General features: G+C 52.8%; 1 protein-coding gene across 5 annotated transcripts in view; it reads left to right on the forward strand.

The window, feature by feature from the left end:
• The first annotated feature begins 804 nt into the window (after window positions 1-804).
• The window catches only part of DLGAP4 (DLG associated protein 4), a 155,517-nt gene continuing 136,712 nt past the window's right edge, over window positions 805-19,609 (forward strand). For 2 of the 5 annotated variants that reach the window (XM_040575452.1, XM_040575451.1), the window contains exon 1: window positions 808-941. The gene's annotated coding sequence lies outside the window, so the exon portion shown is untranslated. Of the gene's footprint in view, window positions 942-19,609 lie in introns of all 5 variants that reach the window. The other 3 variants (XM_040575454.1, XM_040575450.1, XM_040575453.1) reach the window with 3 other exon arrangements.

Raw genomic sequence — 19,609 nt, forward strand, 5'->3', positions numbered from 1 at the left:
ACAGCTTGAACCCATTTCTCCTCCAGGCCTCTGGGAGCAGCTGTGTAATGCCCAAGTACACCAGCAGTCATAAAGGCTAAAGGTTCGCTTGGGAGCAGGATGAGTTGTTCAACAGACGAGTTTGTTGACCTTCCTGGACACCTTCATAAAGCTAAATCCCAATTTTGGTCTCAGACAGCCATGGAGGTCCTATAATCAGGGGAATGGTGCTGGCCATTTCAGTGGGAACCCAAGGGTGGAAACCTCAGCAGGTGTTTAGGTGGTATCTGAGGACATGGCCTTAGCTGTGTGACTGTCACCTAGCCATGGTGGGCTATTTTTTCTCAGTGATCTCGTGAGTCCATGGCCATACGTGGAGCAGGGCTGGAGAAGCAGAAGACTCTCATCCCTGCCAAGTTCTTTCCTTGCCTCTGCCTCTTGCTCTGCTGAAGGGCCAGGAGCTGAGATTGCTTCTCTGCCCGGCTGATTCCCTGCGAGGCTTCTCACAGCCCATGCGATGAGTGTCCCATGGGTCGTCTCTGCTCAGTGTGTTCCCATGAAAGGCAGGGGCCCATAGGGAGCCAGGGAGGGTGATGGAGAGGAGTCTCTGGGTATGGGTGTGCTCTGAACCTGATGGGCAATGATACTTCTTCGGTCTGATTGCTGTGCAGCAGGAGTGTTTCTGCTGGACGCCTCTGTCCCTGTGTGGGCCTCAAGGGACAGGGGGTGTGGGAAGGCTCGGGAAGATGGTTCTCTTGCAGTGGGGAAGGGACTGGAGTTAATCCATGCCTTCCTGAACTTATAGCTGTCTTTGCCCTCCTCAGCCCAAGGAGCATTGTCAAACAGCCGCCACCCGGCTCTGCCTGCTCCGCAGCCAACGCATGGACCAGCAACATCCTCCAGCTCATGCATGACAGCAGTGTCCTGGCAGAAGAGGCACCTCAGAGAGCAACGTTTAGACTGTGAGTGCTCTGGGCACCATGGGCAGTGCAGGACCCCTGGGGTCATGATCCTGCTCCTGCATGGAGTGTCCTTGGGGTGAAAGGCAAGAGGAGCCTGTGGGTCTGGGGAAGCTGTGGGGTTCTCCTTTCTCATGGGGACGGTCCAGCATGCAGAGCTGAGCTGATGTGAGGTGTGGGCATGGCCTCAGTAGCCTGGGGTGAGCAGATAACTTGGGCACAGGGTGGCTCAAGGACTCTGTTACCGATGGGGTGGGGGAGCAGGAAGAGCTGTGACGGGAGTCTGCTCTGGGTGATGCCTGGGAGGCTGGAGCACGGCTGGAGCAATGCCAGAGTATGGGAGCTTCCAGAGAGAGGGCCAGAGCCCATGGGGGTGAGGCAAGGCATGGGCCAAGGGGCAAGGAGACCCAGGAGGCCTCTGTGTCCCCCATATGCAGGTGCAGTGGGGGTTTGATCCTCTCCAGCAAGCCAGAGCAGGAGGTTGTTGCAAGGAAAGGCTGAGATTGCCTTCAAGCCGCTGCTTTGCCATGTGGAACAAGCTCTGTACGTCTGTGCATGGATGCAAAGCCAGGTACCACTGCATATTTTCTGAGAAAGATTGTCCAATTCTGCAGCCCTCTCAAACACGTGGAAAGCCTGTATTTCTCCCCCATGGAGAGAGATGAACTTGTGCCAAGGACAGGCTCTGGATTCAAGGAGTGTTGTCACAGCTGCTGGGGTCCATTGGGAAGGAACTTGTTCTGGAAGCAGCAGACACTTGAGAGGTGGTAAATAGGCAGGGTAAACCTATGGAGGAATTAATCACATGCCTCTCCTGCATCAGGAGCAATGTCTTGCCGTGTTCTGGGATGTGACACCAGCAGCTCAGACAAGCCCAAGTTTTCAAAAGGTCTTAATTTGGCCTCCCAAAGGGAGATGGTCATAAAATCCAATAATCACCATGAATATATTAGGAGTCTGGTTCGATCTTCCTTCACAGCCCTGCAGCCTCGGTCAGCAGAGCAACTAAGGGATGCCAAGGGGTGGTGGAATGGAAGACAGTGCAGAGGCTGGTGTGGGTGCTCTGTCCTGGCCCTGACACTGTTTGGAAGCAAATAGCTGTTTCTCCAAAGATCACATACTATGAGGGAGCTCCTGACCCTCACAGGACGTGGCTTTCTCAGCAGTTACAGCAGCTCCTAAAGTCCTTCTCTGAGCTGTTGTTGCAGAAAAAAAATCCATCGCACTTTTTAAACCAAGTTGATCTTTTTCCCCACCATCTAGGTCAATAAAAGAGCATCTTTGTAACCTTCTGGGGTCATTCAGAAGGAAGAGGCATGTGATTTTCTGCAAGCCCGGAGCTGACATATACGGAGATTTCTCTTTGAAATTAAGTCTTTGGCTGGTGGTGCAGACTTCAAGGAGATCTGAGGATGGGGTAGAGGCTGGGCATGCGTGCATTGAGGAAGGAGTCGTGCACCTGGCACGGCTGCTGTGTTGGGTTGTGGTTGAGTCACACACAACTCTATCCCCTTCTGTACTTCAGGAAAGACCTCCTCAAACCTTCCTACTGAATAACACGTGTGCAAACACAACCCATCCAGCAAATTGAGCATGTGGTTTGGTGATGACTGAGACTCAGCAAAGTTCTAGGTAGCTCCTGCACGCTGTAGTGCCATGGACAAGGAAAGGCCAGAAGGAACTGAAATCTGATGGCCTTGGGTTCTTCTTGGATGTTACATCCGAAAGAATGGGTGAGATGGAGTCTGCTGTCTAATTTGGGAAGGGAACTGGCAAACCCGCATGTGCACTAACATGACTCTTGTGCCTGCATACTGGAGGCTTCCCCGGTCTGCACTGGGTGGTGCTCTGCTGTGTTCCACACCTCTGGGAGGAACATGTGCCTCTTCTGTCTTTTCTGACTTTAAATACCGGGGAAACACCAAGGAAGTAAAAAAGGCAAGTCAGTCCCCAGTAGAGACCTGAGAGCAAATGGTCACAGTTCCTATGGGGCACAAAGGTGGATGGGTACCTGCGGGGAGAATGATGTCCTCAGGGTAGGAGAAACCTCTGGGGTCACCCCTGGTCACTGGGAGGCCTCCTCACTGGGCACACGGGTGGGACTGCCCCTCTCCCACAGGACCCATATGGCAACACTGGCCTTGGTCCCTGGCCGGAGGAGCACTGAGCAATGGCAGCAGGGACTTCCCCACTTCCCCACTCCCTGGTAATCACCCATCCGCCTCTTTCTTCTAATTGCAGTTACTTGATCTCTCTCTGGGTTCTCTCTCTCTTTTTTTTTTTTTTTTTTTAATGTAGGAGACACATGTTTTGTTCCAAGCACTTAACTACCTCTTGGGCTGTGTTTCATTTATTCACTAGGATAGAAATTGGAGTTGTCAGGTTTGCTTTTTTTTTGCTGTTGTTTTTTTTTTTTTTTTTTCCTTTCTTTTTGCTCCTTCTCTATTTTGTAATGAAAGGGATAAAAATCCCTGCATACTCCAGCATGCCCAGCCCATCTCCTGGCCCCAGCTCCTCCTATGGCTTCAGAGCAGAGGAGCAGCAGTGGGGAGGAGCAGTCCTCCCCAGCAGGCTGCTGGCTCACATGGCTCCTTGGGAACTGGGAGGTTACTGGTGGTGCCAGTGGCAGGTTCAGCTGCCACACTGCTGGGAGTTGCTGGTAGGTGAGGGCCAGGTGCCAGGCACTGCAGCACAGGGCAGTGCTCATGGGGGTGCTGTTGGCTGGGACCCCTGTGCCCAGGCCACCAGATCCTGCCTGGTGCCCACAGCCCCTGTCTGGCAGGCTGGGGATACAGCGTAATGGGGCAGAGACAGACCCGGCTCTTACTCTCTGACCTGGGCGTGAGAGAGGAAGAAAGTCCTGGAGGTGTCTTTGCTTATCATCCTGTGATACTAAAGTGTCAGGGACAAGGATGCGCTCTCAGGACGTGCTCCTGCCCTGTCGTCTGTGTGTCTGGAAGATGCTCACTGCACTGGCATGGTGGTGGACTCCGTAGTGGCATCTGCGCATGCTGCGGCTGCACATGTTGGGCCGCAGGTGGTGGTGCCAGTGTGGCAGCAGATGCAGCAGGTGACGTACCAAGAGGTGGGTGGCAGAGCACCTCCTGGTGCTGCTCCATGGTCTGTCCCCACTCCAGACCTCTGTCAGGCTGCAGAATTTGCCTAGGGCTAGAGGGGAGTGTGCCTGTCTCCCTGCCTGCAAAGCAGCACTCCTGCTCTGGGTTTGGTGTCAGCAGCTCTGCCTCATCAACACCGTCCTGCTCAGTGAGCAGCCTGTCCTCCTGCTCGTCAGCCCCTGGCACCTTCCCTTACCAAGAGCCTACACGAATGCTTTGCACCTCCTGTGCTTGCTCATTCAGCAAGGTTGCAAGGCAGTGCTGGATGGCCCAGGGCTGTTCCCCACCTCTGTCGTGCAGCCATGCACACCTCTTCTCCCTGGCTCCATAGGACAGGCAGTGGTGTGTGCAGGGCACTGCAGACACAAAAGTGCCTCCATCACCAGGCCAGGCTGGGAGCCCTGGCTGGGTTTGCAGTGGGTTGTTTCCCACACTTGTGCGTGGGCCAGCCCTGGTGTGTGCCCGCTGCCAGCCCAGCTCCCTGTGGGCAACCCCTTGCCTGCCCACAGACGGGGATGGAGCTGTAGAGCAAGACCTGGATCTGCTCTCCTCTGCTCACTCAGCCAAGGAGGCCAAACCTCTTGTGGCACTGGTCTGGGAGCAGCTGGGTCCTTCTGCAGGACTTTCATAGAATCACAGAATGGCCTGGGTTGGAAGGGACCTCAAAGACCATCCAGTACCAACCCCCTGCCATAGGGATGCCACCCACTAGATCAGGTTGCCCAGGGCCTCATCCAGCCTGGTCTTGAACACCTCCAGGGATGGGGCATCCACAGCTTCTCTGGGCAACCTCTTACAGTGCCTCACCACCCTCTGAGTGAAGAATTTCCTTCTAACCTCTAGTCTAAATCTCCCCTCTTTTAGTTTAAAACCATTCCCTCTCATCCTGTTATTATCTGATTGAGCAAAGAGTCGCTCCCCGTCTTTTTTGTAAGTCCCCTTCAGGTACTGAAAGGTTGCAATGAGGTCACCCCAGAGCCTTCTCTTCTGTAGGCTGAACAGCCCCAGCTCTCTCAGCCTTTCTCCGTAGGAGAGGTGCTCCAGCCCTCTGATCAGCTTTGTGGCCGCCTGCTCTAACAGACCAACATCCTTCTTGTACTGGGGGCTCCAGAGGTTATCTAATCACCAAAGCTGCCGGGCGAGCCCAGGTTGGTTTTGCTCTGATAAATGCATGCGTCCCTAGAGGTCAGCACTCATGAGACTTTGCTCATGTCTGTCTCAAGCAAGGACCTTCCTGCCAGTTTTGCTCAGGCTGCTCATGTGCCATGTCATTGGAAGGGGCGCTGGGATCCTTATGATTAGTCAGGACTTCTGCTTTTACAGCCCTCCCAGACAGTACCTGAAAATGCAGTTGTGAAGGCCTTTCTCTTGCCATAGATCTCATTAGGACTTCTGTCTCACTGTACAGTTGAGTTTCTGCCCAGGGAATTTTGAACCAAAACAACCCCTGCATGAGAGACATGGCAGTGGCTGCATTGCGGTGACCATCCTGCTGCCTATTGATTGTGAGAAACCAATGACTCACATTATTTGAAAGGAGAGAGAAGAACTGCACTAGAAACCCCCATCCTTGTGTTTGTGCACAGAGGTCTCTGGGACAGTTGCTGTCAGCTCTGGATAATTGCATGCATCACCCCATGCTCTCCCTTCGGGTCTGGAGGTGCAAATGCACATGGGCTGAGTGAGGTGGGCGAGCTGACGTTTGCTGTGCAGCTGCAAAATTCACACATGAGGCTGGAAGGAGCTGCTGGCCTGCAGGGACAGCAGAGCCCTTGTGCATCAGAGGGAGAATCTGAAATTAAAAACTAAGAAGTGAGACCGATTAAAGATCCCAGAGTGCTGGGAACAGGCAGCTGAGGACTTCTCAATCCTTGTTGCCTTCTTTAGTATCTTCAAGAGAAGTTTAATCTCTCTCCAGCTTCTCCAGTCTTCTCTCCAGTCAATTGCTTATTGACACATGCACAGGACAGAGCCCATAAATGAGTGCAGGATTGCCCTAGGTTCAAAGCCAGAGCCCAACCTGTCTGGGAAGGAGGTGGTTAGGGGCCTGCTCCCATACAGATTCTTGCTTCCTCAAATACAGTAGGAGGTGGGTGGAAGAGGATGGCATGGTGGCACTGTTGAACTGAACACCTGGCCCATACTCACTGGGTTTCCTCTTGAGAGAGGAATGTATTCCCTGAGCACATCTGTAACTGCACGTGGCTGAGGACCCGTCTGTTCCCAAAGGGTCTGGCACAGCCCGGTGCAGTGGTGTTTCCTTAGTGGTGAGGGTTTGCTGGGAGGGGTGCTCTGAGCTGATGTTCAGCCTGGAGAAATGCTGGTGTAGGAGAAGGTGAAAAAAATGGAGCCATGAAACCTAGCACCTGACTTGCAGGCTCAAACTTGCAGTGGGTCCTTCTTTCAGAGAGAAGAGGTCTGTGATGTCTGGAAAGTCAACTTTCACATTTATACATTGAGAGTTTGTGAGATTGGTTTGTTTTTCACACTCTGAAGGCCACTGGTGGAGACAACTGTGCTCATTCTGGGAGCTTGCTTGCTTAGAGACTGAATAAAAGCAAAGAAAAGACTTTAAGGCTTGGTGACTTAAAGTCACCAAGAGCCTAGACCTCTGCATCTTCTGGCTGGCCCAGAAGTAGAGCACACTTTCTTCTGTGTAGAGAAACACACAGACGCATATTGGAACTAATAAATGGAGATCTTAATAGTTGCCTGGCTACCTTGCTTGACAAACAGCAACCCAGACAGCCAATGGATTTGGGATGTGTGTCGATAAAAGAAAACTGCAAAAAGACAGATGGACAGTAGTGCAGATGGATGGATGGATGAATAGTTTGTTCCAAAAAGATGAGCTGAATAAATTCTGTGGCGAAGAAAGCCTATGGCTGTAGTGGGGAGGATGGGACTGGACAGGCAGATCTGCAGGCTAGCTTGAACAAGGGCAGACGGATTGGGCAGCCTCCTGAACCTGCACATCCTGATGGTGCTTCTTATCAAAAGTCTTGGTGCACAAAATCCAGGACCTCGTCCTTCTCATGAAAGGGTCCCTGGTCCAAATGGGGCTCTCTGTAGAAAGCCACCTGCACATCTACTGAACCTCAGTTCCATAGTGCTGCTGAGCCCCCCCAAAGGCTTGTCACCTGCAAAAAGTCTGCGGACACTTTCCCTGGACTTCCAGACTCGCAGTCCCTCAGCACCTGTGTTAGGGAGCACAAAACCAACCTCTCCTTTGCAAGCGTTGAGTAAGCTAGCTCCCAAAAACTTGGCAATGGAGGAACTTGTGCACCAGCAAGCTACCTGTGCATCTGTATGGCATTACGCTTCCCAGGAGCTATCTGGGCCACACTGCTAAGGGGCCGCAGCCCTGCGCCATGAGCCCTTGGCCGTGTAGCTCCCACCATTTCTCACAGCTCTTGTTCTGCTGCCAGCCAGCCTCTGCAGACCTGGAAGCCTTCTTCCCTCTGCCTTTTCCTCCTCTCCTCCTGCTTCCTAAGTTTGAAGAAAGAGCCTAGCCAGGGCTATCAGTGCCAGGGACAAACACAGGAAAAAGGGAACGGATGGTTCTTGCTCCCAGCCAGGCTCTCTGCTAGGGAAGCTTTAGCTTTATCTATAGAGCTAGGCTCTCCTGGGGTCAGTCCCAGGACTTGCTTTGGGCAGAAGATGCCAGTGCTATTCCGGACCCCTTTTCTCTCCAAAGTGGTTGTTTTCCTTCTAAGCAGCACTGCAGCACTCAAATAAGAAGGGATTTGCAATGCAGAGAAAAACCTCCCACCCGCCACTCAGCAGCGTGTGGGCTGAGAGCAGAGCTAGGAGCAGCTGCGCCACTTTGCTTTAACTGCTCAGGCTCAACAGTCCTCCTGCCCGTACCCTCCAGCCTCTGCCACTTTACAGCAAGTTCTGGGTCAGCCTATGGCTCTGGTACCTGCCAGGTGGGCTTTCGGCAGTCCTCCTGGGGCCTCTCAGGTAGTGCCCTGGATCGTGGAGTGCTGCCCAAGGACCATAGAGGTGCTGCTTCTCAGCTGGTTTAGGGCTTACTGCTTCCTTGCAACATTCCTTATTTTCCTGATCTGCTGAGCAGGGACAGTACAGCTGGCTTCACTCTGAAGCTGGGACAGTACAGCTGGCTTCACTCTGTGCCTTCCTAGGCATGAAAAATGCTATAGAGGGAATAGAAGCAGAAAGAAGACAGCAAGATTTTTATGTCTGTGATCCAGCAGATTACTGTGTTCACAGAGGAAGTCGGTGGGTGCTTTGGGGCCCCAGGGAGAGGGCCAGGAGGGCCTATAGGGACTGCAGGTTAATCCTGCACCAGAAGGAAGGACCCTTGATACTCAAGGTCCTCTCAGGTCTGAGCATACTTTGTTTTCTTGCTGGGAAAATGAGGATGAGTGATGGAGGGTGGTTTTGAAGGGTTAGTGTATGCTTCGTCTTGGCTGCCCCCCGCCACGCTGGGCCAGCAGAATTTCAAGCAGGCCAGGTGGGATAGGGCCCCAACCCCAGACTTGGAAATTCAGTGCTGACCATATGTCCTCTCCTGGGAGGACCACCATGCTCTGTTCCCTGGGGAAGCTTCAGTGTTACCTACAGAGAGAAGGAAGCTCCCTGCTGGTCACAGGAAAGCTATTTGTGCACTTCCCAGTCTCAGTGAGGCAGGAAAGGTTTGGGTGATCCCAAGGTCATCCCCTCGTTGGGGCTGTGATGAGGGACAGCACAGTGATGATGCTTTGCACTTTGGGCTGCTCACCCTGCTTCCAGCCTGAAAAAATTGGTCATGGTATCTTACATTGCTCCACCCCAAACTGAGGGGAACCTGGCGATCAACTGTAGGTAATATGCTGTAGTTGCCTGGTTCAAGGGAGCCCCTGAGCCCAGGTAGGACAGGCATCGCTTCTCCAGCACTGGCTAATGAGCTCAAGCATGGAGTCCCATCTCTCTTCCCACCCTTATTTTCATCTTACATGGCTGAGTGTGGGGTCTGAATGTTAGCTCTGGGCAGTTGGAACAGAGAGGGAGCACTTCCCCAGGCTGTCATGCTGCTCTGGCTCCTTGAAGAGTCGTAGTGTGGCCATGGGTCCCTTGTGGCCCAAGCACCTGTTGACAGTGGCTAGGAGCACTGGAGGCCCAGCTGCTGAAGCCTCTGAAGCTGTAATATGAAAGCCTGGGGTTTATCTTCCAGGAGTTAAAGAAGCTTAGCTTCCACTACTCCCCTCTTGGTTTGCCAGCAGGTGGTAGGTTGCCTTTCCTCACTACACTGGGGGGATTTCTGGGGAGCTGGAAAGAGGGCAGCTGATAACCTCTGCGTAGATCTGCAGGGATGTGGTGGCTCAGCACAGAGGGGTGCAATGGGCGCAATTTGAGGGATGCTGCACAGACTGGCAGGGACATGGTTCTTCCCTGAGAGACTCCACCACAGACAGGCAGGTGCTGTGAGAGGAGAGGAGTCTGAGTTCAGTGCTGCTTTTCACTGGCGCAAGAGAGAGAAGCAAACTCTGTCCCCCTCCCAGGTTACGGTTGCTCTGGCTTGCAAGGGGAGGCAAAAGACCCCGAGCCTCTTGGGCTAGGATCACCTGGGACCTCATTGGAAGGATGTGTTTTCTTGCTTGGAGCACAACTGTCAATGGAAAAGTCTCAGCACAGACTTCAGTGCTCAGAAACACTGTGGGCTGGGACACTTTGGGGAAGATTTTTTGCTGCAGCAAAGAAATTTGGCAGCTTGGAAGCAATCTAATCATCCTCCTCCCATATGCTTGGTTCTATTTAAAAGGGAGCATGTACCCAATTCCTTCCGACCAGCACGGTGACATTTCCAGAGTGCGTTTGAAAATAAATTTGGCATCCGCTGTCAAAATCTCAGATTGAGCCCAGTGCAGCTAATTTGGGCTTTGAATGCCTTTGCCACTGCAGAGCACCTTTCCCTGCTGACAGATCCTAAAGACAGCAGTGGCAGGGGTTGCTTCCTGCCACCAGGATGGGGCAGGCACTGGCCACGCTTCAGGGGCAAATGGGACGACATCTCTCTCCAGGAAAGAGGGCAGCATTGGCAGCACAGTCCTGGTTCACGAGAAGGCACAGTATCTACAAACTCCAGAATCAGCGTCTCTACCACAGGGTTCTTCTGGCTGTGTGCAGAGCAAACCCCAGCCTGAAGCTGTTTGCTCAGCCTCAGGTGGATTTAGAGCCTCAGGTGACTTTTGGCAGTATACATCCTGTTTCCAGTGAAGTTTCCATTGACTTCCCAAGTGATTTGGTTACTGCAGGTGGCTCAAGATCCTTTTCAACAACCACTAAAGCTGAGGAGGCCATTCCCAGCTGAGCGGGAGCTGCATGCCTGGCTTTGCTGAGCCATTCACAGCCCAGCATGGAGGCAGGAGGAGCTGTGGACACAGAGGCTTATCCTGCCAGCCTCCCAGCACAGACAGGGTGGCCTCCTTCCCCTTGCTCGCTAACAGAATCCCAGAATCCCAGACTGGCTGAAGTTGGAGGCACCTTTGGAGAACATCTGGTCCAAACCCCTGCTCAAGCAGGGCCACCCAGCAGGTTGCCCAGGACTGACCATGTCCAGATGCCTTTTGACTATCTCCAAGAACGGAGACTCCACAACCTGTGCAGCAGGCTGTGCTGTTCTGGGCAGCCTGCACAGGTGGTCAGTCACCTACCCAGTAAATGAGTGCTTCCAGATGTCCAGAGAGCTTCCAGATGTCCTGTGTTCCAGTTTGTGCCTCTTGCCCTGGCACTGGACAGCACAGAAAAGAGCCTGTCTCCAGCTGTCTGTAGCTGAAAACTGGAAGGCGAGTCCCTCTTTGGGTATATGTGTTGGATACCTGAGCAGGTTGGTGGGCCTGTCCCCTTCCTGCAGATGTGGCTCTACTCTCCTCAGGTGAAGTGAACTTCTCTCTTTACGTCCTGGTCTTTGCCCTCTGCCTGCAGCCAACCCTTTGCTCCCTGGGCTCATAGGCTGCGGGTGAGGTAGAGCCCAGCCGGTGCTCCCAAGTAAACCTGTGGCTCTGGGGCTGGGATGCACAACTCATGGACAGCGACAATAAGACACAATGCCACATGGGTGCTCCTGGGAACACTGCACACAAGGCACATCACCTGGTTAGATTAGGATTGATGAACTCTATCTAGAAATGAGAGCAGGTGCTACATCTCTGACCGGGAGCAGTTCACCCTCCTCACCCAAAATCTCCACCCCCTTACCCACTTTGTCTCCCTGGTCCTACCAAACCTCTGCTCATTCTGGTCTCTGACACAAGCTGCTGCAGGCTGGTAGTGTACAGAGATGTGAGTGCACATGTCCACCCCTTCAAGGGACACTCTTTCTCCTTTGCTCTTTCTTCCTGACAGGTTTGTTCTCCCTCAGTGCTTCAAAAAACATTGGGGTGGGGGTGGAAGAGTAAAGCAGGTTGAAAGCATATGGCCGGATTAATGCTTTATCTCTGCCTCCTAGCTATACATGTGTTCCTTCTCTGACTATACCATTAGCTTCGTTAGCACCACTGGAGTGGTGGATTAAATCCAGTGAGCTGTGCAACGAACCTCATTGCTTGAGTCAGTTTTAAGGATTATGGCAAATTATGTAGATCAGAATCAGACAGCAATCCTGGCATGGTCTGTTGTCTCGAGGGGGTGACAGGGCTGTAGCTTCGCCATTCGGGAAGTTTGCTGTAATCTAATTAGATGTTCAAATACAGCCTCCTGGCCACAGCTATGCAAATGCCTGCCTGCACTTACTATTCTCTTCTCTGTGCTCAACTTTGCTCAGTGTCTGTAAACTGCACGGTCTGGGCTAGGCCAGGGGACAGAAAGGGGCAGGATATGTTGTGATTAGTGCCCAGATGGCAGAGGGTTCCTGGAGCCATGGAGGGAGTGAAAGGAAGGAAATAAAGGTAGGAAATGAACAGATCCCATCTGGCATCAGGTAGGAAGCAGGACTTGATGTCTCCCACTGCCCAGGCTGAGTAATGCAAGACTGCAGGGACGTGCCTGGGTGCGAGGCGCACCCCTGTTCCCCACTGTGCAGGACTGTGTTGAGACAGACATACATACTGTTTTTTCCTGTCTCTCTCCTTGACCCTGTTTGCTCTGCAGTGATATGAAGTGACACCGGCAGCAGCCAAAACCCCATGGCCCTGGGGGCAGGGGAGCAGCCTGTGCTGCTGGAGAGGGCACCAGTTGCCAGCATGCCCTTGCCATATCCTTTGGCATGCTCAGCCCCGAGGACTCCAGGAGAAGGGCTGAAAGGCTGGGGCTGCAGCATGTAACCAGTGCCAGTGAGCCAAGGCCAAGGTGTACTGGAATGGGGAGGTTTCTGATCTTGGCCAGCTCTGGGTTTCCCTGGCTATTTCAGCCAGGTGAGCACCACGCTGGGCTCCTGCCTGAGCTGTGCCTCATGACAGGCTTGAGGGCCTGAGATCAGGTTTAAACTTTATTGACTGGAAAGTACCTGGGCAGACCCCTGTCCTGTTCCTCCAGGCTGATACCTGCTGGGGAAGCCTGGACAGACCGCCCTGGAGAAGAGACATTGTCTGCACCTTTGTCCCCCTGGAAAGGCTCCTCTGGCTGCCTTGGCCCTTCCTCGGTTCTAAGACCTCTCTTCTGCAGCCAAAGATGATGCATTTCCGCCTCTGCTGTAGGAAAGGTGAAACACCTCCAAACATCCAGCTGTTGTATAAATCTACTTCATCACCATCAGTGCAGCCCAGCTCACTCTTCCCTGTCCTCTTCACCCCGCACACAGCCCCGGCCTCCCAGGGCCTGCCCAGGGGACAACACGCTCCTGCAGCCCAGCGACACCCGCAGCCCCTCTGGCCCTGCCAGACAGCAGGAGGGTTTGCAGTCACCTGTAGCCAACACCTCTCCTCTCTTTTGTCAATTTAACTGAAAAAGCTAAAATCAAAGTAGGGGAAACATGATAAAGGAAAGCAATGCAACTATGGATAATGAAGTGAAGTTGTCATGGGCTACCAAGAAAAAAGGCGTTGGTCCAGCTCTTGGTTCAGCCACTGCTGGTCCTCATGTGTCATTTAGGCTCCAAATTGAATGGTACCCTCAAACTGCCATGCCAGCAGGGAGCTGTCTCAGCTTGGACCCTCCTGAAAAACCTTTGAAAAGACTCCACTCATTTGGTCAAGTACGTGAGCCCTTAAATAGTCCTCAAAGAAATGTGCTGAGTGAGTCCAGTTTCAGTGTAGCAGTGGGGTGTAAGTTCATGCATGCTGCAGCGCCAGCTCTGCTTCTGCCCGTGGCTCCCTGTCCCCCCATGGGTGCTGAGGTGCCTGGTGGGAGGGGGGACTTTCACCAAGCAGTGTGGTGGGACTGGCGCTGTTTAACACTTTCGTTGGTGACATAGACAGTGGCATAGAGTGCACCCTCAGCAAGTTTGTGAATGACACCAAGCTGTGTGGTGAGGTCGACGTGCTGGAGGGAACGGATGCCACCCAGAGGGAGCTGGACAGGCCTGAGAGGTGGGCCTGTGCGAACCTCATGATGTTCAACAAGGCCAAGTGTAAGGTCATGCACCTGGGCGGGAGCAATCCCAAGCACCAATACAGGCTGGGCAGAGAATGGATTGAGAGCAGCTCTGAGGAGAGGGACCTGTGGGTGTTGGTTGATGGGAAGCTCAACATGAGCCAGCAACATGGGCTTGCAGCCCAGAAAGCCACCTGTATGCTGGGCTGCATCAGAAGAAGCACGGCCAGCCGGGCAAGGGAGATAATTCTCCCCCTCTGCTGCACTCTTGTGAGACCCCACCTGGAGTGCTGTGTTCAGCTCTGAGGCCCCCACATCAGGAGCACATGGAGCTGTTGTAGCAAGTCCAGAGGAGGGCCACAAGGGTAAGGGTGCCCAGAGAGCTGGAGCACCTCTCCTATGAAGACAGGCTGAGAGAGCTGGGGTTGTTCAGCCTGCAGAAGAGAAGGCTCTGGGGAGACCTAATAATGGCCTTCCAGGATCAAAGGGGGGGCCGCAGGAAAGCTGGTGAGAGACTCTTTGTCAGGGGTTGTAGAGATAGGACAAGGGTAATGGCTTTAAACTAAAAGAAGGTAGGTTTAGATTAGACATTAGGAAGAAATTCTTTATGCCGAGGGTGGTGAGGTACTGAAACAGATTGCCCAGAGAAGCTGTGGATGCCCCATCCCTGGAAGTGTTCTAGGCCAGGCCGGATGGGGCTTTGGGCAGCCTGGTCTGGTGGGATCTGTCCCTGCCCATGGTGGCGGGAGGTGGAATTAGATGATCTTTCAGGTCCTTTCTATGACTCTATGACTCTGTGGCTCTCACCTTCAGGACAGGGAGAGGGCAGGCCTTGCGGAAGCACGGCAGTAGCTCTTCCCCAGAGCTCAGACTGAGCAGTAAGGGTAGCCAGTGCCCAGTCCTGGGCATCCTGCTCTGGGTGGCCCTGCTCAAACGGGGTCAGACCAGAGGGCCTCCAGAGGTGCCTTCCATCCTAAACCAGTCTGTGGTTCTCTGGAGTTCTGAACAATAAAACCAAAGATGTCTGAGGATGGCCGGGGGAAATGTACACGTGTTCACAGCCTGCTCTAGCTGCTGCTTTGCTACAATAGATCCTTTAGGATTAAATGAAGAGTGAAACTTGCCCTTGTGTCTCTCTGTTGTCACTGTTGTTCTTTTTAGTATGAGGCTATAAATTCTCTGCCTTGACCAGGCATTCAAATGCTCTCCCCCTTCCCTGAATGCTGGAAATAGAGCCAGCCTAAGGCTGCAGTTCAGCTGTACACAGTGTGTACTATCTCGCAGCCCCTCCTTCACCGGGGCTTCAGAGGCTGTGAGCAACGTGAGCTTGGCAGTCCTCCTGCAAGCCAAAGGGGAGCCGAGACATGCTGCAAGAAGTGCAGAGAGCTGAGGCTGACTTAGGTTCGTGCAGCAGGTCAGTGGCCAGGGAAGGGCCACTGTCCTCTCTGCCAGCCCTGGCTGTGGGACAACAGGTGTCCTCTGCAATGTGGGGCTGCTGCTCTCAAGAGACTCCACAAATGCAACCTCTGCTGTCCCCAGCACCTCCCTGTGAGAGGTGCATGCATGTGGACAACACTGCCCACTCCCAGCCTCCCAGACCTGCTGTCTGTGGGACTGTGATGACCCCACTTGCGCCCCAGGCAAAGGAGTGCTCTGTGAGCCAGGGAAGCCCAATGCCCACCGGTGCTGTCTAACCCTGACTCCTGTCTAAATAACAAGTCCAGGATAGCCAAGAGCCTGTGCAAGTCTTCTAACTGTGCCAGAAAACAAGGAGGCTGAATCCTGCAAGACAGGTGCACAACAACAAACAGAGTTTCTGACTCGCGGGGTGTCCCAAGCTGAGCATTCCTTCTGAGCTCTGCCCATCCTTCCTGCTTCATTCTTCAGCCACCCCTCGTCTCACTGAGCCCTACCAGTTGTTTGCACCACAGATGAAGCACAGCAGAGAAGGAGCTTGTAGTTTGTATTTATTGAGCCTAGGGGCAACCTATACAGAGACCATCACATAAAGTATCGGTTGCAGAAGGGATTAGTCTAGCCTGAAACATCTTTGGCATCAGTGGTAGCAGTGCTTGGCATGAGTCTGTTCCTGATTTTATGGATGAAAATACATCTGTTGGTATGAATCAGGATAACCTCAGCAAAATCTCAGATGGGCACCCCCCAAAACAGGAAAGGTCTGGCTCGCGTGGGTTATTCAAAAGGCCTGTAAACAAATGGGTGACAGATGCAGTCTCCATGACAACCCACAGCTGGCTGGGCAGGCATTAAAGGGCGCCGTGCTTCAATGGAGTGCCAGCGTCTCAGATTCATCTACTGCTTGTAACTTGGATAATTACAGAGGCACTTGAAAATGTGCAGATCCAAACATGTTCTCATTTTAAGCCCTTTGGAGATAAGCAAATCCAAGGACAGTCATCCAAAAGGCTTATCTACTGCTCGAGCTCCTGCCTCCCTGCGGTTTGCCTCCACAGCCGCTTCCCCTGCGCTCAGGATGGCAATATGAATGGCGAAGCCTCGCCTGTTCTCCAGCAGCTTGCTGGAGGAGGACAGACACTGGTGCCAGCACACACGACTTTTGTGTTTCGCATCGGGTTGTTTGGTAAACTGGTGGTTTGCAAAGAATCCTCTGGGCTCTGAGCCATGCAAATTAGCTGTAATAGCTAGAGAGCAGTTAATGGCAGGTTTAACTGAACACCATCTCACAAAAGCTCTGCCCCATGGCCTGGGCTTCCCTTGCTGTAAGGACCCAAATCTGAGGGATTCTTGATGCTGGAGAAGTTTGTTACTGAGTTGCTGTTCTGTTCTAAGGAGGACTGCTGAAAGCAGAACCTGCCCCATTTAAATTGGTGAAGGGACTTCATCAATGTAAAGAAGAAACAAATGGAGACTGGTCCTCTCCTCTGAAAAATCTTTTGCTTGTTATTACTATAATAAGTCCCAAGTCATGTGTCTGAAAGGGCTGAAGGGAAAAATCTATTTTTCTCTCTGTTTTTTTTTAGGCTGCTGCCTGTGTGACAGTCGCTCTGCAGTCGCTGTGCTGGGTTCTGCGTAGAGGTAGCCAGTTTTTCCTGTTGTTTGTGTGGGTTTTTCACATGGCAACGACAGAGAGAAAATCTTTTTTCTTTCTTCTGTGTTTTGAAGAAGCAAATGTGATTGCATTTGCAAGGAAGAGAGGGGAAAGGGACAGGAACACAGGCATCAGTGTACTTCACTCCTTTCTCCATTTTGGGACCAGTGCAGTTATTGTGCTCTTCTCAGACAGCCAGGCACAGGGTGTCATCTGCATCAGCTCTCCAGAAAGAGACCCCAACCTGAAGCTGCCTGTGTACGTTTCCAAACGGCCAAGGCAGAAGGAGCTCAGCCTGATGCTGAAATTTGCAGGCAGGCTCTGCCATGCAGTGCTAGAATGCATTAGGGGTCTGGATGCCTTGGTCCTGGAGGACCCTTCAGAAAGCTGAGATAGCAAAGGGAGCAGGAGGAGGATGCTGTCAAGGGAGTGGTCCTAAGCCCACAGGAGAAGCACCAGTGCTAATGCAGCTCTGGTGTGCAGTCACCTGCTGGTGTCTGCAGGGGAAGGTGCCACCCTGCTACCCCCATGCGGGGCAGCCTTGACTGCTCATGGGCACCTCCCTTGCTGCTTGTGCCAAGCTGCTCCTTCCCAATCCTCCTTGCTCTGACCGTGGCCACTGCTGGGAACCACGTGCAGGCTCCAGGCACGCTGTGCTGCTCTCTGCCCACCAGGCTGTAACAGCCCGCCGTGCTCCCTTGGGAAACTGTACCCTTCTTCAGTCCATCACATTCCTCCCACGGCTGGTGCATGCGTCACTTTTTTTCCCCTTCTTCATACAACTGCCCTTTAGATATTTATATAGTGTTATCGTGTTCCCCCTCAGGCATCATCTTTCTAGGCTATACAAATTAAATTCCCTTAGTCTCTGCCCATAAGTCATCCTCACCAGTTCTTGTATCAGTTTGGCTGCTGTTTTCAGAGTGGCTTTTTACTCTTTCTCTATGTGATGTCTCTCTCCCTGTGAAAGCCACACTGGGTATTGTAGGGCACATTTACTACCACAGTGTTAAAAATAGGATTAGGACCTGTTTTGTCCAGTGAAAGATCCATCAGGGCTCAGAACTGCAAACATGCACTGCCTTTCATCAGGCTCTGTGCTGCATCCCTACCCGAGCGCTTCCAAATCTCTGGTCTGTGGTTGCTCTGTAGCTGACTGTGTGCCTGCTTTTTCCTCACCAGCAGCTCCTGCCCAGCCTGTCCTCCTTCCCAGCCCAGAGGGTCTCAGTGTGAACCCTCAGTGTCATTCTTGGTGTGAACCCATGGGAAAATTTTGCCTGCATCTCCCTGGATGCCCCCTGGTTTGTGGTAGCCCCTCATCGAAGCACTTGACCTGCTTGCATGCCTGCTGCCCCCACTGCCAGCAGCTTGGCGGTGCCCAGTGCCCTGTGACATCCCATGAAGAGCAAAGGGGAAGCCTCACCATTCTGCTGGACACAACTGGCTCAGTGACCAAGGGGGCAGTTTGGGAAGTGCGGGGGAAGGTGGCATGGTCCCAGCTCCTTGCTGCGTGGGGAGCACATCTGGCTGGTCCCTGGAAGGATGTGGAAGTCCCACTGGAGAGGGTGGCATAAAGGATCTTTATGTTATGGTCAGGGCAGCTTGTGTTTTGAGTATGGAAGTGAGAAGCAGTTTGCTTGCAAGCATGTGGGAAAGGCAGCTTGCAGGAGGTCCCAGAGACACGAACATCAGATGCCAATGGAGCATTGGTTTGTCCTTAGCCCGTAAATGAGTCAGTTACCAGAACTGACTGCAATTAAATACTTGCGCTCTCCAACTCAGAAACCTGCAAGCCTGCAGCTGTGGTGGTAGAACTTGGTGACATTTTGTGCTGCAGCCATGGCTGTGGCAGAACGGACAGGGAAGAAAACGTTAACATCGCTTACCCTCACAGTGCGACAGAGGCCATGCCAGTGCAGTAACAAGTGCTTAACAGAGAATAAACTCATTCACACAGCAGCTACATTCTATTTTACTCATATTTTCCCCCAGAAAATTAGATTTCATCTCCAGCTGTTGCTTCTTTTTTACATTCAGTATAAAGTTAACAGAATGATGTGTGTTAATGGGGTGCCCCAGAACAATGCTGGCAGGGTTTTCATGCCTGCCTAGCAGACAGCCTGGCTCTCACTGCCTTTCCAACTCTGCTGCAGTGAGCATATGCAGTCGCAGGGAGGCTTCCTGAGGGAAAACTTTGTAAATTTGGGAGTTCCCATCAACCAAAATGCTTTCTGTAATTCCTGCCACCACATTTGGGATTTGTTCTTATATTTTGTCAGGCTCTATATTCAACCAGAACTATTTTTGGCACAAAATATATGTGTGTGCATGTTCACCGATACTCAGTCACAAGGGAACACCTGCAGAGGACGGAGGAAAGCAACATGATGGGCAGAGGCCAAGGGGTTGAGGTTCAACATGGCCAAGTGCTGGGTCCTGCACTTTGGCCACAACAACCCCGTGCGATGCTACGGGCTTGGGGCAGAGTGGCTTGAAAGCTGTGCAGAGGAAAAAGATCTGGGGGTGCTGATTGATGCTTACCTCAACATGAGCCAGCAGTGTGCCCAGGTGGCCAAGAAGGCCAACGGCATCCTGGCTTGTATCAGGAATAGTGTAGCCAGCAGGGCCAGGGAGGTGATTGTCCCCCTGTACTCTGCTCCGGTGAGGCTGCACCTCGAGTACTGTGTTCAGCCTTGGGCCCTTCACTACAAGAAGGACATCGAGGCCCTGGAATGTGTCCAGAGAAGGGCTACGAAGCTGGTGAAGGGCCTGGAGCACAAGTCCTGTGAGGAGCAGCTGAGGGAACTGGGGGTGTTTGGTCTGGAGAAGAGGAGGCTCAGGGCAGACCTCCTTGCTCTCTACAGGTACCAGAAAGGAAGGTGTGGGGAGCTGGGGGTCGGCCTCTTCTCACAGGTAGCTAGCGATAGGACAAGAGGGAATGGCCTTAAGCTGCGCCAGGGGACGTTCAGGTTGGAAATGAGGAGACATTTCTTCTCAGAAAGAGCAGTCAGGCA

This window comes from Cygnus olor, chromosome 16, assembly GCF_009769625.2.
Source record: "Cygnus olor isolate bCygOlo1 chromosome 16, bCygOlo1.pri.v2, whole genome shotgun sequence".
NCBI lineage: Eukaryota > Metazoa > Chordata > Aves > Anseriformes > Anatidae > Cygnus > Cygnus olor.